The 27889-nt window shown below is 41.6% G+C and overlaps 1 protein-coding gene across 1 annotated transcript in view; it reads left to right on the plus strand.

Annotated features, from left to right (window-relative positions):
* Positions 1-27889, plus strand: part of MPP7 (membrane palmitoylated protein 7) — a 316603-nt gene that overhangs the window by 85885 nt on the left and 202829 nt on the right. The window contains exon 3 of the mRNA XM_018558730.1: positions 17026-17028. The gene's annotated coding sequence lies outside the window, so the exon portion shown is untranslated. The remainder of the gene's footprint in view (positions 1-17025; positions 17029-27889) is intronic.

The following is a 27889-nucleotide window of genomic DNA, read 5'->3' on the forward strand; positions in this document are numbered from 1 at the left end:
AAAAAAGCCAGTATAGCTTGAGAGAGATATCTCTCGATCTATACGAGCTGTCAGAATGCCGGCAAAAGCCGGCATCTGTGTCCGCTTTGCTTTGACTCTCAGACACCCGATATTAAGGTATCGGGTGTCTGAAAAAGGTTAACCCTTTCATTAATGAATGCCTCTGTAGTAAGGGCATACATTAATGAATGTTAAAAGCTGATTCTCAGCGATTAACAGCCCTCTAAAGCAGCAAATAACTCGTCACGTACAGTGTACGTGACAAGTCATTTGGTCCCTTTGTGGCTGGACGTACAGTGTACGTCTCCCGTCACGAAGGGGTTAAAGGTCAAAAGAGTCGGCTTCATTCAGGGCGATAAACGAACGCTACCATGCAACACACCTACCGTGCATTGCATGCACTACTTTTTTAACCACACCACAATGCACGGTAATGTGCCAAGTCGCATTGTGGCCAGGAAGTGTGTTTGGGGTGCTATTCAAATGAATGGAGATGCAACACAATTGCCGTACTGTAACCCATGGCATAGGTGGGAATGGGCCCTCCACAACAGTCCCAGTTTCTCTTGTGGCCCCTTGAGAAAATTACTTGCCCACCCCTGCTCTACTTTCATACTTAAGTAGGTTTTACTTGTCTTCTTGCACTGTATTGCATTGTCTATTTTCATACACACATGGACTTTGTCACTACGCATCTTCTTCCCCATGATTGTCTAAGATGAATGAACACCCATGGCTAGATCTGCCACTGTTTTCTGACATTTGTTCCCGCATGTTGTCAGATCACCACTAGAGTCAATCTGAACAAATTCCATATCTGTGTGGCTCCTGTGAATCGGCCTCTAATACATATGGAATGTTTGGTCAGTGTTCTAATCTACGCTGCTTGTTAATGCCAAAGGATTTTCTCCTCTTGTTTCAAATAGGAGAGCCACCAGAAAGCTTTGCGCAAGCCTAATTCAATTAATTTAGCTAATTGATTGATTGATTTTATAGTTCAAAAGAGTAGGCTATCAAAAACGCTTCTGTTATGCCGAATCAGAGAATAATGAACCTGTCCTTTCATATTTCTCATGAGGAAACATCTGCTAGTGGTAATCAAAAATCTATTTTGTATGCATTTTAAAGGCTTCTTAATAAATGGTAAAACTCTGGATAATGTTTAGGCTGGATTCACATCTATGCATTGCAGTGACAAGCACTCAGACCAATGTGAGCAATTATGTTGCGCTTGGTAGTGAGCAATATTCTTACTATATCATCTTACTGTGTTTCCATCTCAATAAAAATGTTTGTTTATATTTAGGTGAAAAATAAATGACAAATAAATTAATGGATAAGATGAATAAAGATTCATAAAATAGTGTAAAATATGTATAATAAATAAATTAATTATAAGCTATGTCTTTGTTTTGTTCAGTATTTCGTTAGTAAAAATTTTTTGTGATGTGATAATTAAAACAGTATTCTGTGATTAAACACTCAATCCCACGTCTATATGGATTACATGTGCATTCAGATTCAAAAAGGTTGATCTCATCACTCGATTGGTTGATTACAATTAAACAGCTATTCGATTCAGAATAGCTCACATAAAAACATTTATCATTGCCCCAAAACGAAAAAAAAACAGAAAGAAAAAGAAAAGCAGTGTCTCTATATAAGGCGCGGATTAGGGTTACGCCAACGATTCTTTCAATCACCGAGGCATTTAACTCTTTCACTCAGAGGAGGAAAAAATGAATGAAAACCAAAAGAAAAGAAAACCAAAAAAACACAAAGTGTCTATTACTTTGTCTTCAATCCATAAGTCCCCAAAAAATCTTTATATTTCTCTCTCTCCTCCAAACGGTCAGCACACGGTTCTGATGCCGGTGTCGAACGCCCTCCAGGAGCAGCCCAACCGAGAGAGGAAGACGGGAAAAAGGACACAAGAGAGAAAGCAGATGTAAGTGTAGTCACGAAAGTCCTTTATTCCAAATATAAATGATTACACTTACGAAATGGGTTGAGTAAAATTCGCATGTGGGTGTAAACGGCGCCCAGCCTTTGAAGGTTTATCCGGTATGTCAGGGAGGAAGCAGCGGGTCCCCTTGACGCGTTTCGTCAATCTTTGACTTTTTCAAAAGGGAATTCAGGGTATTTTTCAAAAGCACTCAGACCCTCACCTTAATGTGTGTTACTGCAATGGAAAATATTGAGCAGTATATGCGCATTGTCCTCCATACCTAATGGCACCCCAGTGAATATACAGTATGAAACAATTCACCTGTGCTATTGGCCACCACAACACACAGATCTGAATTCTCGGTTGTGGTGCGATGATTTGCCAAAAATAGCTCAAGTCCCTTATTTTGTGCATTTAGGAATCCTGACAGAGCATTCCAAGTGATTGAGCTGCCTTTAGGAGACACTGTCAATACAAGACCACCACCTCGAAGCACTGATACCTCACCTTTCCAGCAAACCCCTGCCTCTTTTGCAGCCTAGGCAAAATACTCACTGTTTACAGGTTTGTAGGAGAATGTGACCTCCTTCCACGATGCAGTGCTTGGGCCCAGCAGCAAATTGCTAGTCTTTAGCACCATCACATGATGATGGAGAGGGTGACGTCACCTTTTCTTCTAGGCTCTAACACCTGGTATTTACAGGTATGTAGGAACATGGGACCTCCTCCCACAATGCAGTATTGGGCTCTAACGGCCAATTGCTTGTGCTTAGCCCGATCACATGACAGAGAGAGTGACATCACCTTTCCCTCTAGGCTCTAACACCTCTGTCTAAATGGTATGTAGGAGCATGGGACTTCCCCCCATGATGCAGTATTCGGCCTAGCAACCAATTGCTAGTCCTTAGCCCCATTACATAATGCAAAGGGTAATGTCGCTTTTCCCTCTAGGCTTTAACACCGGGTGTTTACAGGGATGTAGAAACATGTGACCTCCCCCCACGATGCAGTGCTTGGGCCTAGCCGCCAATTGCTAGTCCTTAGTACCATTACATGATGGAGCAGGCGACATCACTTTTTCTTCTAGGCTCTAACCCCTGTTTAGAGGTATGTAGGAGCATGTCACCTCCTCCCACAATGCAGTATTCGGCTCTAGGGGCCAATTGCTAGTCCTTAGCCCTATCACATGACAGAGAGGGTGATGTCACAGGTATGTAGGAGCGTGGGACCTCCCCCCACAATGCTGTATTCGCGATTGCAGCCAATTGCTAGTCTTTAGCCCTATCACTTGACAGAGAGTCTGTCATTACAAATCTCATAATGCTTCTGGGAGTCATGTCTGTGGCTGTTGAAATCTTACGCTGATTCCTGGGATTTGTAGTTTGACCACAGCTGGAGGTCCGAAGTTTGGCTACCCCTGATCTAGAACTTTTTGCTTCTACAACCTTGACAACTACAGGCATAGTTGAACTTGAATTTACCCCCTTCCTATCCTCCCTATTGGCCTCTGAGGCAACTTTGACTTGCCAATACAGAGGCTTGGAAACTGGTGGGTCCTAGCTTACATTTTCCTGTGAAAGTTAATATTTGCATATAACTTCAGCTGCCTCCCCAGAGCAGCAGTTTGCTTGAGGTGTACACCTTTTTTCCTCTTTATAATCTTGTACTTCAATATATTATCAGCTGTAATTTATTTTTGCATGTAAATTCCTTTTTTGGCATGCCGGTCACACACAAACTTGTATTGCAGAGGAAGAGAGGAGGCGTGTCAGAGCAATTCTTTTCCAGATTGCTGATTACTGAGTGCGATAGGTCCAACTCTACTGATTATTGGACTGCAGAGTCTTAATTCCAGTGGGACTGCTGAAACAAGAAAGTGAAGGTCAGACTTTAAAAATTGGAGGTTTTTAGTTCAATTCCTGTGTCACTGAATATGTATTTCTTTAACTTTCATTGTACTTAAAAATCTATTTTGAAAGTTATTTTTATAAATTAATTAAAAGAAAAAAATCCCACTTTTTTAGTTGTTTCTTTAGGGTAGGGTTATATACAAATATAAAGTAGGTTTATCCGAATCTGGATGCAACATTGAAAATACATTTTAGGGAGACACTGTCATCTTGAGCATGCAAGGCAAAATGATAGTGCCTCTGGAAGGCTCCCCTGACCTTTGTGTACTAACTAGCAATCCCCCGCTGCTCCTTTCACCTCTGCAAGCGGCATTAGAATTAGCTGTGTTGCTGAGCTGAGGGAGCGATGACTTTACTCCCCTGGTCATGTGACAGTGCTTGGGCTTAGGGACCGGAGGATGGCAGAAGTCACATACTCCTCCATACCTGGAAGTACTGAGTATTGTGATAGTATTGGGACAACTGCAGAGGGGGAAGGAGCAGCAATGAACTTCTAGTAAGGTGAGCATAAGGGGACCGGGGGCTTTCCCGAGATGTGCTCACTTTGCACTGTATGGGAAAGGTTACATTGTATCTTGCAACTGATACTTCTTCCCCAGCCAGCATAATTGCACATTGGAGTGACCGCCCCATAAATATCTCAGGGTCTATTGGTTTCTTCACACAAGCAGAATGCTCCACATCGCACCCCCTGATGTGCGCTTTTAGGAAGCCGTGCAATTTACCAATTTTAGCACATCACAAGGTTTGTTTGTTTTTTCCCCCCAACTTTATTGAAATGTCAACTAGTGACAATTAATTCAGTTCTATTCACAACAGCACATTTGGATACGTGTGAAAATGAGGACTATGTCCTCAGCACACGACAACCGCAACGTGGTGGTGCGAACTGACGTGATAGGAAACAAGGCACATTGCCTTGTCTTTGTTTTGGCCAGTGCTGCCCAACGCATCTGGCATGAACGGGCCCTTAGAATACATCCTGGCTCAAGTCAGAATTGGAGCCTACACAGGCCTGTGGACCCTCCCCGGTCCCAGGTGACAGTGCTCAGGTTTGTCTTTGCCCACTCAGGCACCAAGCTCTGCATTGTGGAAGGCGTTGGAGAAAATTATCTTTGCTTGAATCAAAGCCCAAATTGTGCAGTTAAGCTGTGAAAGGGTTAACACTGCTCCCCTTCTAATTTCCGAACAAAAGACGTCTAACCTTGGCAAATGCTATTCCCCTGATGCAGTATATAGATAATTCTTAGGAAACGTTGCTGTCTGCAGCCCGCATGCCGCAGAGTGCCTGAGCGCAGCAATACATCATCCGAAACATTAAAGCACGTTCCAGGCTTTGATGCACACAATTATTTATAGATTTGTACATACATAAGCCCATCTATATTTTCTCACGGCGGCTTTCTGCTAAATGTACAGATCAGTGGATCACGTCTGAGATGTGTGCGGCTAATTAATCAACTGTCCTTGCGTCCGCCCTTCATCGTTAATTGTAGGATTATATGTGGAGTTCTGCTCTTAGGATTATTATGATATTCTTCCTTTTTAGGGTACACGCACAGTATTGCTGTTATTATGCATTATTTATTTACTTCTATATTTAAATATCCACATACTATGCACTGCTTTACAAAGAGCCAAGTAACATCAGCCCCTTTCCCTCAGGAGCTTATAATTAAATGTCCCTGCTATGGTCTTGCACCCTTTATAGCTAGGTTCCGTGAGTTGCCAATTAAAGTAAATATACACTGCCTGGCCAAAAAAGTCACAAATAGCTTTGATTCTGGCATGCATTTGCGAGAATTTCACTGGAAACTTTGCGTAAAGTTCTCCAAAGGCTGGTAAAGTGCTTGTCATACATTGACCAGTGCATACAAATTGCATTCTGGCTACCAGCGTGTGATTAAATTGCATAGTCATTAAATCTTTGAGATGCAATGAAGAAGGATGTAGATGCATTTACTTTCTTTCTAAAAAACACATATATCATATGTGTCTATAGCCACTGTGCCGGAATAGACAAGTTAGCGTAGAGTTCAGGGGGCAACAGACATTTAGAAAAAGGAATCTATATCGTAATTATCTAAAAGTGTATTTTCAAATATGCAGCGCCAATCTTGTGAATGTGCCTAACTTAGTGATGACTAAATAACGTGTACACCTCTATTGGTCCATCGACCTATCATCCAACCTTGATGAGTGATAAAGATGTAATATATATCAAGAAATAAATAAGCAATCAATATGTATAGGTCACTATACACCTTCAAAATTATCTAGTGTCCAAAATATATGCGCTAAACATATAAAACAAAAATCAGTGTATAACACTATGGGGGTGATTTACTAACCTAAACACACGCACGCACCAGGTGCGTGTGATTTTTACACAGCAAAGCGTATTTATCAACCAAAAAGTCTCTATAAGCATATTTTCACTAATGCCATATATGGAAAAATCATGCACATGATGCATATATAATGCTGCTTCACAGTTTAGACAAAAATGGTTAGCTCATGCATTTACATTCCTGTATTCATCAACGCAAGCAACACAACATAGAGCTAATTTACACAACATCACCTTGTAATTCAGGGCTTTGCACAACACACCTGCTGGGTGTGTACACAATACAAAGGTGTTTAGATTCCACCAATAGATCATGCTGGGAGGGAACACACTACAGAGGTGTATACATGTTCGTGGTGTGTTTTATAAGGTTAGTAAATCAACCCCTATATGTTATTCTGTTTTTCTATTCCCAATTAAATAGTATTTCCATTTATTTTTCCCCTGGTGGGAGTTGAGAACTACCCATCCAGAGGGACGTAGTATCCACAGATGGAGTGATAAATAGCGGGAACTAACAATGGCAAGAGTGTTAAATTGAATACACTTTACCCCCTAATTTAGGGTAGGAGTGTCTAGGATATAGGAATACAGTATCGAGGTCCCTTGTAATGTATGAATACAATAGAAAGATGTAATGTATCCCATGCTTTGTTGCTGTTGAAAGACCATTGATTGAAATACAATGCCTTATTTATGTTATATATGTTATATAATTATATAATTATAGAATAATATCTCTGTTTGTGATTAGAAGTTTATAAGTATGGAAACCAATAAAAAACTTTGAAAATCAAGATTGGCGCTGCATATTTGAAAATACATATGATTGGACCCAGTTGTCTTTATTGCAGCAGCTTTCACATTATTCAATAATTCACCATTTAGTATTATAGCACTTATCAAAGTATTTACACTTATTATCACTCATTTAGCGCAGGAATAAAAACACAAACATTAATTATCTAAAAGGCTTATTAAGCCAGTGTTTGGATGTGACCATCTTAAAGTGACCCTATTGCTAGAGACTCAAAACTAAAGTAATCCCAACCTGTAATGAAGATGCTTTATAACTTTATGACTAAATGTGTTACAAATCCGTCTGGTTGACGACCTCTGGCTGCTGAATGTATCCATCAGTTCAGGGTGCATTCAATTCCTGCTTCCCCCACTGCATTTTGTGGCTTCCCCCACCTGCTCTTACTGGACTTAGAAACCACAGCACGGTAGGGAAGCAGGTATTGGATGCAACTGGAAGAGTCCTATACCTGCATCGGCCAGAGATCTGCAAAGCAGTGGAGGTTTTCCGCACAGGCAGCTGGAAAGGAAGTGTAACATGTCTCCTTTGACAGGTTTGGCTTACAAATCTTAACATGCCTCTACCTCTGGACTCATGCTTGTAACTGTCAGTCTTGCAATGCCTCATGGGACTCATGCCTCATGCAGTTAAGACAGCTTCATTGAATAGCATTGGCCGGCGACTTCTCGCGATACCGCGCGGCAAAAATGCGCGATATCGCGGCGGAAATCGCGCGATAATTCGCTACATGTGAACGGGGCCTTAAGGTGGTCATACACTGTGCATACTTCGGCCGGTTCTTGTTTAGCTTTATTTGGGGGATTTAGAGGGTGGTTTGGGTGGTCTTAGCAGCTTTGACAGTGAAGGGAATTGGGGACATCTGTTCTACCTTAGTCATAGGGCTGCAAATTCTCCTACTCTCTTTTTTTTGTTTGTTGACCCCTTTAAGTCCAAGCTTACCTGGCTCATGCAGTTAGCGGGAAGAGAAAGCTCTTCTTCTTTATTGCTCAAGTTTTAATGACAATTTTGACGTTTAATATTCTTGGTTGGTTTAATAAAGATTGGTATTTGATGCGTAAGCATTTGAAACCAATAAAAGTGCCGCTGTCATTTGAATGCCAAAGGTTGACCTTTGTGGTTTTTATTGCATTTTGTTTATTGCTGGGCTTTTGGGCTGCCGCCTGCAATCCCACGGCTCCTACACGGCCGTCAGCGCCTAGGTACAAAACAAAGATACCTATCCACGGCTCTGCCCAACATGACAAATGTGAGGCTTGTTGATGGAACTTTAATCACATACGAAGCTAATCTTTCCCAGCCAAACAAATCTAGATAGAAGCCTGAGATTAAATTATTACATTGTCCTCTTATGATATTGTCTGAAATCCCTACACGATTTATGCACCTCGCTTAAGTCGTCTGGAGAAAGATGAAATGTTAAAGGCTTGTAGTGTTATAGACTTGCTGGAACCATATTTTTTATAGGCTCATTGCGCCCCCTACTGCACGGAAGAGCATTTGACTTATGTATCTTCAACTTTACCATTTATTGATTTTTTTTTTGTTTTGTATTCTTCTGTACCTATATTTTTTTTACCAAGGCCTTGCCATGCAAATCAACAGATTCACTCTAATAAGCACTGATACTTCCCAATTTGCTGCTCAGTTACCCAGCAATGAAGCATGGGATTGTAAAGAGAATCCTGAGCCAAGTAAGCTCCAAAGTGAACAACCATTCCAACCTTCCCTACCATCTTGTCTTGAATTGTATTGTGATTGTAATGTCTTCCTGATATTGTAAAGTGCTGAGCAAACTGTTGGTGCTATATAAATCCTGTATAATAAAATACAATTTTAGGCACAGTGTTCATGTGTTGCATTAAAAAACCATAGATACCCTTTCATTTTCTTTTTTTTTTAATCGCACAGAACAGGGTACCCGATCAGTAGCTCATTGACTGCCTGCTCTGTTCATTCGAAGATTTACCAATTGGCTCCTTTGATCAGCCGATCGAGGGATACTGGCAGAAAGGGTGCCGACAGCAGCATCACTGTGCGAATTTCAGCTCTTTTATAAAGAACCAGCCAAAGTTTGAACAGTGTATGGGCACCTTAAGGCCATGGTCAGTTGACTCCACTGCTGCTTTGAAATGTACAGTTCCATTAATTGCAATGTCACATTTGGCAAGTAGCACCACCTGCCAAACGCTACATGCTGTTTTAAAAAATTAAAAAATGTGTGAAGTATGATGTGTACAAGCATGAGCGGCCTATATATTAACTTTTGGTGGGCGTCAGGGGGCAGTAAAAACGTGGAATAACTACTGGTTTTTACCACCCTCGCCCACCTGCATGAACAAGGCCTAACAAGGGGACACAAACTGCAACAAATATCCAACGGGTTTTAATCCCTCCCCACTCTATCCAAAGCAGAAAAAAACTGTAGGCTGCACTTGCACTTTTGGAGCCCATTCATTCTGGATCTCTTGTGCTGAGTTCCGTTGCATTGCGATACATTCCTCAGTGGATGCTAACGGATGGGCACTGAATGGGTGCGAATGGGGCTAGTTCACACCGCTGCGTTCTGTTGCATTACATTATGTTGCGCTGCAAAAAAAAAAAGTAGAACATGCACTACTTTTTTTCAGCACAACGTAATGCAGCGGATCTGGTGTGAACTAGCCCCATTCACACCCATTCATTTATCGGTGCCCTTCCGTTAGCATCTGTTGAAAAACATATCACAACACAACTTATCGGAAGGCAGAATTTCAAGTCAACAGACCCAATTTTGTTCCGATTTTGGTGTGAATGGAACCTTAAGCAGTTTGTGCTGTCAGAACAATTCAGGGTGGTTAATGATAGCGGTACATACATAGTGACTTCAGACAGCATATGTTAATTGGGGTACTGCTGATGCCGTATCCAAAAATTTCCAAACAGAAATGGCTAAAAGTATTATCAGCTTGTGAATAGAGGTTTACTGGAAAATAGTACTTCTGCTAGTTCTGCTTTCGCAAACCATCTTTGACTGTTCAGCATGAATTCAATAGATATTTTGTAAAGTTTAGTGTGGCGCAGTACCACAAATAAGCTCTAGATGTCAGAATTACTCAACTATCTGTACTAAGTATTTGCCGATGAACCTCCCATCGTGCTTTAGGTGATTGTAGCTGTGTTAGTGCACTAGCTATAAAACAATTGTTTACTGTCCATGATACTGTTTTATTTTCAGGACAAGCTTTCCTGGTGTTCTTTTCTTCTCGGTACTGTACTGATACACAAAGCTTAAGAATAACAATCTCGGAAAAAAAGGACACACACGGACATAAATAGGGTAATAAAAGCAGTGAGAAAGTAAAGCTGGCCATACACTGGTAGATTTTGTACCAACTTTCCTAAACAAAATCTGGCCAGAACATTTGATAAAGTCGTCAGACTTGACAATTGTTAATAAAATTTACATTTAACATTTAATTTGCAAATAAATGAAGCTTCTTGAACGAAAACCACATGGGACTGCATGCAACATTCATTAATAAACATAGCATAATAAATAGCGAGACACAAAACCGAATATTGGCAGATTAATGTCTGCAGCATTTTTATTTCTGTCAAATAACTATATATCATAACTTTATTAACCATCAATTAAATAAACCAATTAGTAACACTTTAAACCAACTATTTGCCCTGTCGTTACAATTCGAGCAAAATCAATCACTTAAATGTAAATGAGTCCCCCTCAACACATAAAGAGCTGCGACAAGGGGGGGGGTTTGCCGCAGTCCCATGAAAGTGGGCCTCTTATGCGGTGCCCCTATCTACATCCACTGTTGCTCAACAAAAAACATCCATCCTGCTCATAAGAATAGTTTTTTGTTACTGCGGTTAATAAGGATTGTTGAATTGACACCATTAACTATAAGAAAATCCAATGAACGTTCCGAAAAGGAATTTTTCCAAATGAAATTCTAGCCATGTTCACTCAGCCTTAAAAAAGGAGTAAAGGGAGCTTTGAAATGGGGAGGGAGGGGGAGACACAGAGGTTAGAATGGCCATAAAAGCATTTATACTTTTTTCGAGGTCCACATTCAGTTTGTTATTTTTGTATCAAACAGAGTTATCATTCATAGTTCATAGGTTTTCCTTTTCTGTGGATTTATAAAGCCCCCTATTAAGAATCAAAATATTAATATCTTCCATAGAGCGGTCTGATTGTGTGAAATAATGTCTCATAGCTGTGCTTTAAATGAACCTGCTGCTTTGCACTGAATGTGATAAACACATTGAGTAGACTTAAGAGCTTAAATAGGGGTGACTCTTATTTGGATATGGAACTCCTCAGGATTATTGGCTGTGAGGATGCGTAGATCCCAGAAAAATAAATACACAGCTGAAATACACATCTGTGGACTGTCTTGGCTGCACAAGGCTTTGTTATTGTGTCCAGACACTTTTGTGATTTATACACCTCTGTCTGACAGCACAGCCAGAAGGGTGACACCACTTTTGTTTTAGAATTAAAGAATAGAGTGCTGTTGCCTCGCTCCCTGCAGCCTTGTGATTGGGCAGTCAAGAAGCAGCTAATTAGTCAGCACTCATTAGTCTGCTCATTCCTCCTGTCAGCACAAGGGCATTTGTATTCATATTGCATAATATGAGCGATCCGTTCTGTGACATGATGGGTAGCACAGTGGCGTAGTGGGTAGCACTTGCTGTCTTGCAGTACTGTGGTACCCGGTTCAAATCCTGATCAGGATACTATCTGCAAAGGAGTTTGCATGTTCTCCGGTTTCCTCCTACACTTCAAAGACATGCTGCAAGGTTAATTGGCTCCTGTCTAAATTGGCCTTTGTATGTATGCATGTTTTATAGGGACCTAAGATTTACATCAGGGACTGATGTGAATGTGCACTATGTAAAGCACTATGTAAATTGTCAGCGCTTCATAAATACCTGTAATAAAAATAAATATGCTATAGTACAGCACCGATGGTGGGTATGTCAGGTGTTTAGGCAGTAAAGTTTAGAAATACATTATGAGGCATTGTTGAGACACACTGCCGTACTCCATAGGGTAACACAACTGTTTTACATTTACTTGCTTGCTCATTGGGCAACGAATGGAGATCCTCGCACTGATGAAGTCCTCCTGATGCTCCCCTTCTCCTGGAAGCTCTTTAAATATCTCCCCCTTTAGCTCCCGCTGCATGAAAACAAGTTTATTAATTCACCAGAGCCCTGATTTGCAAACCGTACATAACCTCCCACTGGCCTTATAAGGGATATTGCATACACATTTCAGTTATACAAGTAGTATTTTGAAATACATTGAAGGCTGAGCTCCTAATATATACAAAACACAAATTAGCATAATTATATAACCACTAAAAAATTATTACATTGTCTTTTAAATGCCACTAGTGTAAACACCTGAAATAGTTTTCACACATGGCAAGCACGCCCATAAAAGCATAGCAGCATTCATATTGGAAACTGGAGGGTCAGCACTAGGAGATAATCAGACTCTACTGCAGTATACATATGCTAGCATCGAACTAGCTGGCAGAAGGAGAATGGCATAGAGAGGTGATCTCTTCAGCGTGCTGCTGTTTCTTCACTGTCCAATCAGCAGCTAGTGTCCTTGACCAAGCTATATTGCTGCTGCAGTGGAGGTGAAGTACCTGGCTGCGCTGTCCAGCAGCAGTTTCCTGAATCCCACGATTGCTAAGTAGCTTGGCAGGTAAAACTGCTACTGGATTCTTAATTCAGGTGTGTATTAACCCTCCTTCCTGGAGTACAGCTTTATTTTATGTTGGCTTCATAAGTGGACTGTCGGGCATATTAATAACAGCTCAGAGCTCTGCTTTAACATTTTATTTTGAAACGCTTTAAAATTCTTAGCAGAATCGCCATGCCAGATCTTACATGGGGCTTTCAGCAGTCGTATCCATTATATAAATCCATTCCCTCCGCTGTTTATTCCTTAATACCAATAAAAAAAAGTTAAATAGTCCATTGGCTCACTCATCGGAGGTGTGCGGCAGAGATCACACATCTAGCCGGCTGTAGACACTAACATGGCTTCCTGTCTGCTCTTGTCATTGATCGTTAGAACACCGTATAACTTTCACGGATGAAATACCTTTATAGATTTTCCAGATCCAAATCGCTCCAGTATATAGGCAGAATATCAATGCCTTTAGTGTCCTTACAGATTTAGGTTTTTTGGCAGCGGGATCAAGTGCAGTTCATACTGTCTAGACAAAGATGTAAATTACTGTGATTAGGTAGACATACGGCTGTTTCATTGATGTGGGTGGGGGGATTGGTCTGCACGAGAGAATGTTACATTGGTATATTGGCTGGTATTCCTGAAAGAATTCCAGCAGATTTGCCAACAAGAAAACAATGCAGCATAAAGTGATCAGTGCCAGGTGGAGCAACCTTCCATTTTTTGTGTACATGGCTTCCAGGGTCACGTCAAGGTTGTGCAGATTTGTTTCCCTGCTTTTCAATATAACCAATAGCACCATAAAATTCCCCTCTTTTTTTTTTTGCAGCTTAGGTTTTATTTTTATATTGTAATTTTTATAATGGAAGTAAGTGGACCTGAAATCGAAAAGTAAAGATTTGCTATTGTACAGGGAATATTAAGAAATGTTCATTGTGCCTAAGCAGTACTCTAAAGGATTTACCTTTTTAGTGCCTACAGAATCTTAGCTGTATGTCTGCAGTGGGAGATCGTCTGAGGCATGGCTTCCTCTGACTGCTGGTCTCACCAGATTGGATGTGATTTTTGGTGAAGATAGCACAGTGCTGCTCACTGTTATCCTTGCTGGAGAGGAAGCTATCCCTGAGTACCTGCAGTGCAAGGATCTCCCCATGTCTGCTTCATTCATTCTGTGCTTCCTCCGCCTCTACTGCTTCTTCTTGATCATTACCCCACTGGTCATCAGGAGGGTAGTTCCAACATGTAGAAGCAAAGCTCTATTTCTCTACCAAGATGGCCACCTTCACACAGAACAAGGCTTGATAAGCCAGTGAAGGGGATGAGTTCAGCTGCAGGGAGACCACAGGCATACGTGTGTCTAGCCTTTTGTCCTTTGCTTGCCTTTTTGGGTCCAGCTATCATAGTTCAGTTCCTCTTTAAAGGGTTGTCTAACCAAAACAGATATTTTTATTGTTGGATAGATACCAGTTGGTTGGATCACTGATCAGCATTATAAATGTTTTAGTATGTATGCATGCATGTGAGATAGGGACCTTAGATGGTAAGCTCCTTGAGGGCAGGGACAGATGTGAATGCGCACTGTGTAAAGTGCTGCGTAAATTGTCGGCGCTCTATAAATACCAATAATAATAGTGGCAATATTGCTGCAAATAACATCCCAGAACTACTGCTTTTTAGTTATTTGATGTTTATACTTACAGATATTGCTTAGAAGAGTTTTCCTTGAAAGGATAAGTGAAGTAGATTCCCATAGGGTTCTATGGAATTATCTCCCAAGGCAGGAGATAATCGGGAAACCATCCTATTGAATGATATGGAAATCTACTGAACAGGCAGAGCCGGCATGCTGAAGATCAGCACCTGAATGTAGAGTGGAGGAATGGATGAGGGGAGACGAGGTGTGGTTGATTGACAGGAGCCCTGCACTCTATGAGAGCAGGAATGCTCATAGCCAATGTCGGGACTGGAGCACTGTGTCTAGTATTGAGAAGAATGGATTATACAATTCACAGGACATAGCTGAGCATGTGATACACCTGACGAGGTGACTCATTTTTTAGTTTCCCTGTTCCCCTTCTTAATTTGTAAAGTAGCTGGAGTTCTTTTTTAAGTATGCATTTGGAAATGGGGGCTGGCTATACTGGCATAGCGTGTGTGTGATATGGTAGAGAATAAGTGCACTTTTTTTTAACACGCACTTATCCTTTAAACACTGGAGACAGCATTCGATCTTTGATCCAGCCCGAATGATCACTTTCCTACAGAGCTGACCATCTCACATATTTCTTCTCGCTTTCTATCATTTGTTTCATTTTGGCTCCTTGAAATGTCATCAGGTGACATGAAGAATGCTTGCAGCATTCTTCACTAGGTGAAATAAATGTCTATTCCTGTAGGAAGAATGAGACTTAATTGAAGTTGCTGCAGGCCGATCTGGAAATTCAGCAGCCACTGGAACCTTTTGGGGGTTACACCAGGCCAAAAGATGATAGCTTGCCATTGGCCTGCCCCTTTTAAAAGGTTTTACTTCCAGCCAGATATTTGCCAGAAGTTCATCGTTGAATTCAAACCATTCATTGAACTTCTTTCCAGCTTTGCGTAGACATATCAAGCCTTCAGACTGAGACGCCCGGCTCTTTACAACAGGTGCTGTGCTTTTACTTGTGGCTCAAGTACAATAAGCTCACTCTTCAAAAGTGCCCAAAGTATTAAAAACAGATGTGATGTCATTTAAATCCATATTCCGAGCGCTGGGATGCACCGGTGGGATCGCCATCACTGGCAGTGTCTGTAATTGCGGATTTAGGACAAATCGATGGGATTTGTATAGTGGTTCTGTTCGCTATGCCAGGCCAAGTAGGTGACGGTGCTGCTGAATGCACACTGCCGAGCCCTTGATGTTTTCCCAGAGGTGATTCAAGTCTTTGTCCTAAAGATGCAGTCTGTGTAAAAATAGTGCATTGCTTGAATCCAGTTCAGAAACATGCTGCTTTTTATTTCCTACACGAGAACAAGCAGCCCTGGTGCTTTAAGTGTGTGGTTCTAGATGAATAGCAGCAATTCTGTGGTTTTTGGAGGATGCCTTTGTAAAAACGAGTAATCATTGCTTTCATTTCTTGGACGACGTTGGACTTGCGGAGGGAGTTGAAGCTGAACTTCAGGCAAACGGAATTAATACTCTTTTTTTAAAACACAGCGCATATGTACTGGAGCTGTTTCACCTGACAAAGGACTTGATATTCTGTTTGGTAGTACTTGTGATCCAGACACCTTTGCCAGGAAACTCAGCCGGGCTGGTGACCTAACGTTTGTCCATTGCAGCTAAATAATCTAGCCCGGTCACTGACCTGCCTCCAGCCATCTTGGACAATAAGGCCCCTTTCACACAGGCGCCGTCTGTTATCATCAGGGTATCCATGCACAGATCCTCTTGTGACATCCGTGTGCATTCCGCTTTTTATTTATTTTGCGATGGAGGAAAAACCTGAGCTGTACAGACCCCTGTTAGGTCTATGGGGAATCGCATGTAAGAGGACATGTGTCTGATTTCACCAATTATCTCCTATTCGTCCTGTTTAGTGATGGCCTCCGGCATGTTCACAGCTCCACGTGCCGAACCCGCCAGGAATCTGACAGCGCACAGCGCCAATCACAGGCACTGAGACATTTCCCGATCTCTGCAGCTGCGGACCGGGAACATGTCTCAGTACCTGTGATTGGCGCTGCGCGCTGTCAGCTTCCTGGCAGGTTCGGCACGTAGAGCTGTGAACACGCCCAAGCCCATCACTAGTCCTGTTCAGGTCCACCAATTTGAAAGTCTGTAAGTGCGGACGTAGACAGACTCAGATGTAAACACACTCAGAGCCGTCTAAATTTAACTCCCCATAGACTGACAATGTAAAGTATATTTAAACCTCCGTTCGTGCTAATAAACCTCGAATTCAGTTGCTCTCAGCTCTGTGTATGTTCTCGTAATTTGTTAACACTAGAAAGGTACACATAAATAAAATACATGATAGTATTAAAGGAGAACTATGGGGTCGGGGCTTTTCCCCATAGAACACAAACTAGCGTTCTCCTGTGACCCAAAGCTCAGTATACCGCGAGCTGAAGCTTCCGATATACTGAGACGCCGCAGCCGTGACGGATCCCGACATTGCTGTCGAGATCCACCCAGCTGCGGGATTGACAGCTGGCTCTGCCTATCCAGAGGCAGAGCCAGCTATGCCCCCCCTCCCCTGTCCGTTCTGTCAGTCAGCGCTGGAGGATCGGAGAGGGGAGGGGGTGAATCCCTGCAGGGAGCCGTTAGTGACGGTCATGGCTCTCTGCAGGGATAGATTGAGAAGTGAGCGAGCGACGGTATGTGTTCGCTCACTTCCCGATCTACTGAGCCGACCTGTGACAGTTTCATTGTCACAGGTCTGCTCAGATTATGAGGCTCAGTGAAAATCACTCACCTCATAGTTCTCCTTTAAGCTCTTGCAATGCATGTATAAAATAGCACATTCACTTTATAAACATCCTAAATATATGTAATACTTTAGAGTGGGTGTCTTTAGTACACGCGTCTCTAATTTATTTACATTTAAGCGTAGGGGGTGCCCCTTTAAAGCACAGTTCCCTGTGTTTCTCTTAAAACAAATGCTACAAGTATAGAAAATACCTGTTGACCCTTTCAGAGGTCCAGTGACTTTCTAATTTCCTGTTATGAGCTGACAACTGCCTCTGCTGCACTGAAATCCCAAGCAGCACAGTGAGACCCTTTTGTGTTCTTCGCTGCTGGACTATAGATTATCTCTACTTTCATTATGGAGATTAGGAGAAGGGGAGGGGTTCTGTGGTCCAGCAAAGGGAGAACTTGGGAGAGGGATGATAACGCAAGTTAGGAGTTTAGTATAACAGAGGTAGCGTTGTCAGCTCAGCACAGGAAGTTAGGAGTTATGAAAAATAATATGGGCAAATTTGCATGTATTGCAGAGGTGTACTGAATGTCTTTTTTTTTTTGCTCATACTTGCCCATAAATTTTAGGCCTGGAATGTAGTGGCCTCCTTATATATCTTTATTCAGGTTTTCCCCCTTTATTTTTACTTGGTGATCTGGCCAATAACACGCTTCCTGTACTAGGGTGACCGCTCACTCACCATAGTCCATCTATAGAGAAGAAGTGTTGTCAGGATCCTACATATTTTGATATTGTCATACATTTTTTTTCTTCATTTTTACTATGCAGTAGTCCTGCGTGCATGCAGGATAAATATCTACATGGTGTTTCTAAATGATAGTACTACATAGTGTTACAATTTATTGATTTATTATTATAGGTATTTATATAGCGCCGGCAATTTTACGCAGCGCTTTACATAGTTGCACATTCACATGAGTCCCTACCCTCAAGGAGCTTACAATCTAAGGTCCCTATGTCACATACATACATAGAGGGCCAACTTAGAGAGGAGCCAATTAACCTTCCAGCATGTCTTTGGAGTGTGGGAGGAAACCCACGCAAGCACAGGGAGAACATGCAAACTCCTTGCAGATAGTGACCTGGCTGAGATTCGACCCGGGGACCCGAAGTGCTGACATGCAAACTCCTTGCAGATAGTGACCTGGCTGGGATTCGCCCCGGGACCACAAGTGCTGACATGCAAACTCCTTGCAGATAGTGAGTGACCTGTGACCAAATAGTGATATTCGTGATTCGAACCGGGGACACCCAGTGCTGCAAGGTAGAAGCGCTAACCACTACACCACGGTGCTGCCCAGATTAGTGATAATAATAATCTCATGGGAATCTGCTCCACCATGACCTCCCTCACCTTTTTGTAAAAGCAGTTTTTGGAAAATTTGCTTTAAGTTCTAACAGCATTCAGCTCCATCCGACCACCGACAATCCACCAATGCACAAACCTGTCAGTATGTGGCCAAATTGTAGAGCGATATTTTACCTTCTAGCTGCCTATATCTTCCTGACCACTAGATGTCACAATCAGTACAGGAGCCTGAGAGGTTACTAGGGGCCTGGTGGAAATTCAACTATGTATCACTGCATTTAATATATCACTGTTTCCACATAGTATATGCCAGAAAAAATCTGATACAGTGTGATATATAGAAGCAAGGAACAACTGGAATAATGAAATTTCAAAAAGAAGTCTTTTTAAAGGCTGGTTATAACAATTCTGCTGGGTATCGTAAATGCCTCAGGTGCACTTGATACTGCCGTTACGTTTCTGGCGTCCACTTATAGTTTTTATGGAAAGATGGATTGAAGTTCAATTTAAGAATATTCGGTAATCCCTCTCAGGACATACTGTAACAGCTGCTATTTCTGCGCTGCAGCAAATCGATTCCATACAGCAGTCACTAATACTCGCGACTGGCTTCTGATACAAAATTCCAGAGGGTACTCGGCTGGTGGGGCCAAAGAAAACAACATCATCAGTGCAAATATGTAGCTTCATTTGCAGCCCTAGAAATACGGCGGGTTCGCAGAAGAAATATATTAACATTTCACTAGTCAGTATTTCATCAGCGTCTCTCCTTTACATCTGACAGGTCATCCATTATATACACCTTACAGCTAAAAGTTTAAGGAAAACTCGACCCTCAGCTGTTTTCCTCAAACCCTCCAAAATATCTTTAATTTGCTTTATTTATAAGTTATTTAAAGGTCCTGGTCTGCAAAGATTCCTCTTTTCCTTGGGTTGCATAGGGTATACCGCCTGTGCCTTATGAGATTTGAGAAGTCCTATAATGTACCGTGTTTCCCCGAAAATAAGACACTGTCTTATATTTTTTGTGGCTCAAAAAAACACACTAGGTCTTATTTTCACGGTAGGTCTTATTTTATTTTTTTTAATGTATAACAATCCAAGGTTAATGCAAATCTAAATTGAATAATCCAAAATGGCAAAGTTAGGAATAGGCTGATCAGGGCAATCAGGGGTGCCGTACCTTTCCAAGAGCAATTTGGTAACCAGAATGAGCGAAGCGGCTATAGGGGAAACATCGGCTTATGTGGCTCTGCTCCCTGCGCTGCCGCCTCACTTCCTTCAGCGCTGGCAACGCTGATTCTCTCCCGCAGCTCTTCAAGTTCCCCCTTATGCCACCACCAGCCCTGGGAATGGTCACAACTAGGTCTTATTTTCGGGGTGGGTCTTATATTTAGAGCAATTCCCAAAAATGGTACTAGGTCTTCATTTTGGGGTAGGTCTTATTTTCGGGGAAACAGGGTATTGCTTTAGCTAGTGTGCGTAGCACACGCACACTAGTCTTTTTGACGCGTTTTTTTTTTTAAAGTTTAAAATGGGCTTCCAATGTGTTCCAGGCATTGGCATGCGTTTTTGATGTGTTCCAGAGCAGGTAAAAGAGGGCCTGCTGCAGTTTTTTCACCTGCTCTGGATCTGCTCTGCAACTGCACGCTGCGATGTGAACTGGAGCAAAAAATACCATTGGAATACATTGGACGCAGCTTGGTGTGAACAAGCCCTTAATCTGCTGGAGCACAAGGTTTGTCATGGTGTTTTGCTGAAGCCTGACAAACAACAGGTTTGTACAGGTTGGTAGTCAGGACTATCGTATGTTTAGTTAGTGACGGGACACGGCTAGGATTTTGTTTTTGAAGTGTTTACTTTATTTGAGCACTGTACAGCACTGTATATAGCCTGTGTGTTGCACCAATAAATGTACCACTGTTTGAAGACAGGTCACTGGTCTGGTCTCTAAATCTTTGAAGACTGCTCACCCCAGGGAGCAATTGCACCCGCTACCTATTCCCCAGCTCACATATGGTGGAGAACTTTGGGCAAGTAATAGCAAGAACCTGCTATTTAAAGGGCCGGTACCTGAAGTGACAGAAAATGGATGAAGTTCTAAAACAGTTGGTGTTGGCTAATGCAACACAGCAACAGGCTAATGCTACACAGAGGGACATGTTAAATGCTCTGCAGCAGCAGACTCAGGTGCAACACACAGGCTATATACAGTGCTATACAGTGCTCAAATAAAGTAAACACTTTAAAAACAAAATCCTAGCCATGTCCGGGCACTAACTAATCATACGATAGTCCTGACTACCAACCTGTACAAACCTATTGTTTGTCAGGCTTCAGCAAAACACCATGACCAACCTTGTGCTCCAGCAGATTGAGACTGCTTCCCAGGCTCCAGAGCTCTGTCTGTTTGCCTCACATGTACTAAATTGCCACTGAGGGAAAGTGTAAAACCTGGGGCTTGCTATAGGTTCCGGAAGGTGTAAGAGAGGAATCTGGGTGACACATAAACCCCGGACAGGACCTCTCCTTGCTCTCTACATGATGACCTGCTACAATATATATATAATGTAATGGTGATTGTTTATAATATTGAGTGCTTTAGAAAACTATTAGGGTTTACAGCACTTTAAATACAAGATTTCCTACTAAGAGTGAGGATAAAAAAAAGAAAAAAGGAATTTCACCCACTTCAATGTAAAGTCTGTATGAAGCCTGTCAAGCGGTTGACAGTCTTTCCCTGCCCCCCCCCCCCCTTTCCCCCCTCATATATTGCAATTTTAGTGTAAAATTGAGTGTTTTAAGTGTATCTAAACCTCAAAAAAAAACTTTGTAATCTGTTGCAGCTTGCCAATCCTTAGATGTGGGGGCTGCATTCCTTTTTTAGGCTTTTTCCCCATTTATATTTACCTGGTGATCGGGCCTGTAACACACTTCCTGCCTCTGGGTGGCTCCTTTCTTTGGAGGAACAATGAAGTCACCCTTGGACAGCAGCATTGTCACCCCGTGGGTAATGTTAGATGGATGGATTGGTTAGATGAATTTTTTTTTTGGGGATAGAGATGAAAAAAAGTTGATGGTTTTAAGCATTCGTCTTATCATTCTATTTACCTATTTGCCTGGACAGCTTGGTCTGGTAAAGTAAATAGAAAAATAACAGACATACTGGGTTTATCACTTGGTTAAAAGAAAGGAAAAATGCCTAGAAATTCATCTAAGAATTGGAAAGCTGCAGTATATTACATTTTCCCTTTTGGATTTAGATACATTTTGGTTAGGACATACCCAGGCATGTTGTTTTTTCACTAGCATGTTTCTCCACCATTATATTGACCTTTACTACCTATGTGCATGAGAAGCTTTTTAGAGGTGTTTCGGGCTTTAAAAAAGGCTCTTCATAATTATTTTGTCTTCTTAGCTGTTCGTGCAGATTTTTTTTTGGTTTTACAAAGGGGAAGATGTAGAACCTTGGTCAAGTTTTTATTGCTATGTAATAAAAGTTAACAAAATGAATAGCAGTTTTAACATAGCTTCACACAGCCAGATGTTAAAAATAGAGGTTTTAGGTTTGGTTGGAGTTTCACCTTGTTGGTATCAAATACCCTGTGACCTTTCAGCTTCTCAAGATGAGGATCCTGTGCATTTCTAATGCTCCAGGAGGATGCTAATTACATTGATGGACCAATAGAGAGCAGAAGGAATCTGGACAGTCCTCGGCTATCTTTTCTGAACATTCTGGATTTTGGGGCTCATAGAACATTTGATGTTGAGCTAAGTACCGTTATTATCAGGTTAAAGGAAACATTTACAGAAAGAAATATGGAGGCTGCCATTCCTTACCCCTTTGACTGAAAATACTTATTGCCTGGAAGTCTTACCGATTCAGTTGCCTCAGTACCTTCTGGATGGCTTGTTTACAGATCATAGACTCAAAGTTTGGAAGCCAGAGATAGCCAAGAGCCTAGCATTTTCAGATAGGGGTCAATAAAAGACAGCTCCCATATTTTACATCATGACGGGGATACTTTAGGGAGCACAAGGTGTATAACTCTAGCCAAGCATGTGCTAAAATGGTGTTTCAAAGAAATTTTCCTTAATAGCTTGGACCTTTACCTCCAGACCTTCCTACATGGAGATGTCTCCCCTTTCTTTCCTCCTTTAGTCACAAGGAGTCAATATGTGAGCTGTGACATCATCAAGTCATCACACACAAAATGGTTTCCACTGCGGACAAAATATACACTTTGAAAGATCAAAGAAATGTTTGTATTGTCTTAAAGTTATGGCGTAATTCAACACAGATGCATAAATTGCCATTTTATTGCAGAATTTTCCCCATTATTTCTCATTTATGAGGCCATAATGCTGTATCAGATGTTTGTCAAATTTGACAGTGAGACCAATGCTGTGTTTCTTTCCATCATAAAAATAGTTGTGTGAATTGAGTACCATTTTCAGCCCAACTCTCCTCCGTCGTTACAGTGTGTCCTTGGCGAGTCTTGTGTTTTCCTGGACAAAGCTCTGGGCCCTGTTCTGTAGGCCTGATGAAGCCCAGAAGCCTTTGTCCCTCTCCAATGGTTACCAGTGGGCCCTTGAATGCTGGAATGTACTTTCCTTTCCAGGCTGAGTAATGGCATTGTCACCACGAGAAGAAAACAGAGCTTTTTTTTTGTCTTAATAAGAATATTTGGGGGAAGTGCAGGAATGAATCACAGTCTTAGTCAAAGTGAATAAGGTTCTTTCCTTGTTGTGTGGCCAAATCAAGTGTTCATTGAGTTTCCTGAGTTTCCTCCTTGAGTCCAACTGTAATTATTGAAGACAGTTTTAAATGCGCAGCGTCTTGTGTTTTGTATGATGTCATGTAACACATTTAGGACTGTGAAGAACTTGCATTATTCCTCCTGCAAGACTTTACAGAGCTATCAGCACTGTCTGTGGTTCTCCTACTGCACATGTGTTAAAGAACAAGTCCAGGCAAAGCTATAAAAGCACAATTTAGTCCGATAATGTATTCCTTCAAAGGTCCCGGAAATGTATTTTAATTCAGTCGGGCTTAATATTTCGTTTGGAGTAGAATGGGGAAAGTTTAGGCTATTTACATTTTTTTTTCTATTTCTGTCTCCCTATTGCCAGAATCTTTCCTCACTTCCTGTCCTAGCTACTATTATACAGGGCGACTGTGGGACAGGAAATGAAGAGAATCTCCCCATTGGGCACACAGCAGGGAAGACCTGGCAACGTTTCTGACCCTTTTCCACTGTTTATCTATTGGAGAAACCTCTTATGACAATGACGGGGGACAGAAATTAAACAGGGGACAAAGACAGAAATGAATACATGACAGAGGTTCTTAATCTTCCCCACTTTGACTAAACTGAAAAAGAAATTGTCTTACTTCAGGAGACGGAAACTGTACTATTATAAACTTAATATATTTTTAACTGATGTTCTGTATCCATTTGTTTTCTATTAAATTACATTTAATTTATTTATAAATAATATTTATTTATTTATAGGGATTCACCGATATATCGGTCGCCGAAACATATCGGCTTAAAATGGCACTTTTAGCATAATGCCCAAAGTGTCATTTTCTGGCCTATACATCGGTGCATCCCAGGTTTCTCTCCTCGCTCCCAGCGGGGAGGAGAGAAACTGTCACAGGCGGCCGAGCGCTGCGGGAGGAGAGCGATGTGAGCGGCCGGCGTCTCTCCTCCCCGCCTTGCTCAGCCTCCTATCACTGATCGGGAGAGCAGTGTGGATGGAGACAGCTTTCAGTGCTGTCACAAGAGGCTGAGCTCTCCTCCCCCATCGCTCGCTCAGCCTTCTGTGACAGCTATCAGGAAGGAGAGCAGGTACCATCAGTCAGTGATCAGTAAATGCTTGTAGATAATTGAGGACATGGTATGGTTACTATATCCTCAATTATGAATGAATGGGAAGTGATCTACATCGCCTCCTGTTCATTCATAATTGTGGTTATAGTAAAAACACTTTGTCCTCATGTTATGAATGAACAGGAACACTCATAGAGGATTCCTGTTCGTTGATAACTGGGGCTGCAGAATAAGAGATTGAGGACTTTGTGTCCTCAATCTCTTTTTACATTTTAAAAGGGAAATATCAGGGGTCTGTCTAGACCCCTAATATTTCCCAGAAGCCCCTAAAGGTAAAGTACAAAATTAAAATATTTAATAAAAATAAAATATCCAAAAAATTAAAAGTTTATAAAAATAAATAAAAATAAAATATTAAACTTTTGAAAAAGTTAAAATAAAAAACATTTTTGGTTTCGGCCTGACACTTTTTTTAAATTTCGGTTTTTAAATTTTCATTTTGGAGCACCTCTATTTATTTATATTCCATTTTGTGTTCATGATTTTTGTTTTGCAAATAAACTGTTACTGTGTATGTAAACCTTAACAATGAACTTACATAGTTAGTCAGGTTGAAAAAAGACACAAGCCCATCGAGTTCAACCTAACTTCTCCTATTTGCTCCCCTTTGTCCTGGTAAAAAATAACATTGAAAGTGTTTTGGTATATTCAAAAAAACTTGTTGATTCTGCCAGAAATCCAGGGCTGTCTGTAGTATTATTATATCAAACATTTTTAAAATAAGGAAACGGATTAGGACTCCAGAACACCTCCGCTATGGCAAGGAGAGGCACAGTTGTCCTGTAGTACTGACACACTTCCCACATTAGGGTGACAACACTGTTCCTCTATTGACACAATGCATTTGTTCTAGTAAATGTACCATTGGAAGCATTTTGTTATATCAGCTCAATAATTGCAAAACGTTCCTGTCCTGTGCACTCTGCAGTGTTATATTAAACATTTTTTTATCAAGAAGTATGTTAGGTCTACAGAGCACCTCCCACCCCATGTTATGGAGAAAAGGAGAGGTGGAAGTCTTCTGTAGTTCTGACACGCTTCCCATCCTAGGGTGACAATGCTTTCCTCTATTGATACAGGACCATGAGTAAGGTTTGTCACCCTAGACAGAAGGTGTTTTACTATCGGGGTCACCAGGTGAAAAATAAAAGCCTGATAAAACTAAAGCAAAACTAATGCAGCAGCAACAAGGAGAATTGTTGTTCCTGGCTTTAGATACACTTCAGTATGTAACAGTTTTCCAAAGCACTATGGGGGGTGTTTACTAAAACTGGAGCAGACAGAATCTGGAGCAGTTGCCCATAGTAACCTGTTGGCGTCTCTCTTCAGTTTGTTTAGTTAAGCTTTGACAAGGAAAGCTAGAAGCTGATTGGTTGCCATGCACTGCTGCTCCAGATTCCGTCTGCTCCAGTCCTAGTAAATTCCCCTATATGTTCCCCACACCTAGGCGGCACCGGTTTTGCACGTTTGTACGCGCATTAGCAGCATGCGGTTATGTGCACTTATATGCGCATTGTGCAAATTTGTATGCACGTTTTAACTGGCAGCTCATAAACCACTGTGGGCAATGGAAGAATGCACGTATAAACGTGCAAAAACGCTCACGTAAATGTGCAACATGCTTCTATTGCGCGTTTTTGGGCATTTCCAATGAAGTCTATGGGGAGGAAAAGCTCTTTTAACTGTCCAAAGAAGCTCCTGTATCTTTTCAGGCGTCTGGCGTTTTTCTGCTCAGGTGTGAACCGGTGCCATTGAAAATCATGGGATTTCTTGTGTTGGGCAGTTAACCCCTTCGTGACTGACGACGTACAGTGTACGTCGCCAGCATTGGGGCTGTTTAAACAGACTCCCGGTGACTTTTGCCGCCGGGACTCTGTTTAAACTTGTAGAGCCGACTGTCGGCTTTACAACAGAAGCAAATAGGGATTACTGTAGTAGTTGCCTGCCTTGAGGGACCTTTTGATTAAAACATCAGATCGAGTCATCTGAATATGTGTCCCCTCTCTGACCGATTCACTTATGGATATTTCCAGGGGTTTCCTGAGTTTTCTCCACCTGTGGAGGGGTGGGGGGATGCAGGTGGTGAACCATTGAGGGGGGGTTTGCTGCTAGGCGGCTGTGTGGGTGTTTGCCTTGTTTGGCGGGAGCTGGTGCCTACTTCTCTCCAGGTTCCTGTCCAGCTCACTGGCGTCTCTGGTTCTCAGAAGCTTGGCGGGACAACCGTCTCATGCTGCCTCATTATAGAGACAGCCCTGGATATTCCTGCTTCAGCTATTGACCTATGTATACTGAAGGTTTTTTTTTACAGCAGCCTAAAGCACCACCTGCTGGCTGGATATTCATATCCAGTATTTCATTTTTACCTGATCTGAAATATAAGTTAAAGTGACACTAAGCTCAGGAGTTAAATCTTAAATACATTCAAGGACCTTAGCTTTTAACAACAATGTATCTTATTTGTGTATCACTCGGCTGTAGATCCTCAAATCATCTCTGAAATGGTGCTGACACTGTCCTTCCTTCTGGAGCGGGGCTACTTTTGTCCTACTGTGTCCCCCATCTCTTTTTCTATTTCAAAAGGGAAATATCAGGGGTCTGATATTTTACTGAGGTCCCCGACACTAAAGTAAAAAAATAAACAAAAATACAATATTTTTTAAAAAAAGTAAAAGGTTTTAAAAAAAAAAAAATCGGTATCAGTTTTGGCCTGACAAGTTTTTTAAATTTCGGTTTCTGTCTGAAAATTCCATTTCAGTGCACCTCTACAAATTGGCAAACTAAATGTGAGATTGTAGTCATCACAGGAGCGAGCTTGGAGCGGTGACTATTTTACAACACACACAGGGACCATGGGGAACAAAAGTAGCCCCCCTCCAGAAGGAAGGACAGTGTCAGCACCAATTCAGAGATGATTTGAGTATCTACAGCCGAGTAATGTAAAAAAATGTATCTTATTCTTGTATCACTCGTCTGTAGGTCCTCAAATCATCTCTGAATTGGTGCTGACACTGTCCTTCCTTCTAGAGGGTGGCTACTTTTGTTCCCCATGGTCCCTGTGTCTGTTGTAAAGTAGTCACCGATCCAAGCTCGCTCCCAGGATAGACTACAATCCCATGTTTAGTTTACTAATTTGTATAGAGGTTGTAGTCCCTCACAGGAGTGAACTTGGAGCGGTGACTACTTTACAACACACACAGGGACCATGGGCAACAAAAGTAGCCACACTCCAGAAGGAAGGACGGTGTCAGCACCAATTCAGAGATGATTGGAGGATCTACAGCTGAGTGATACACAAATAAGATGCATTTTTGTTAAAAGTTAAGGTACTTGAATGTATTTTTAATGTCACTTTAAGGACCACTACACCGCTGGAGAAACTCTAAAGAGGATGGAGACTCCTAGTTCTTATAAGGTGACTGGCCTAAAAACATCTGGAAAAGGTAAGTATATTAAAAACAATATTGCTAGAAGGTTGA

Source organism: Nanorana parkeri, unplaced genomic scaffold, assembly GCF_000935625.1.
Source record: "Nanorana parkeri isolate BGI_ZX_2015 unplaced genomic scaffold, ASM93562v1 scaffold355, whole genome shotgun sequence".
In the NCBI taxonomy this organism is placed as follows: Eukaryota; Metazoa; Chordata; class Amphibia; order Anura; family Dicroglossidae; genus Nanorana; species Nanorana parkeri.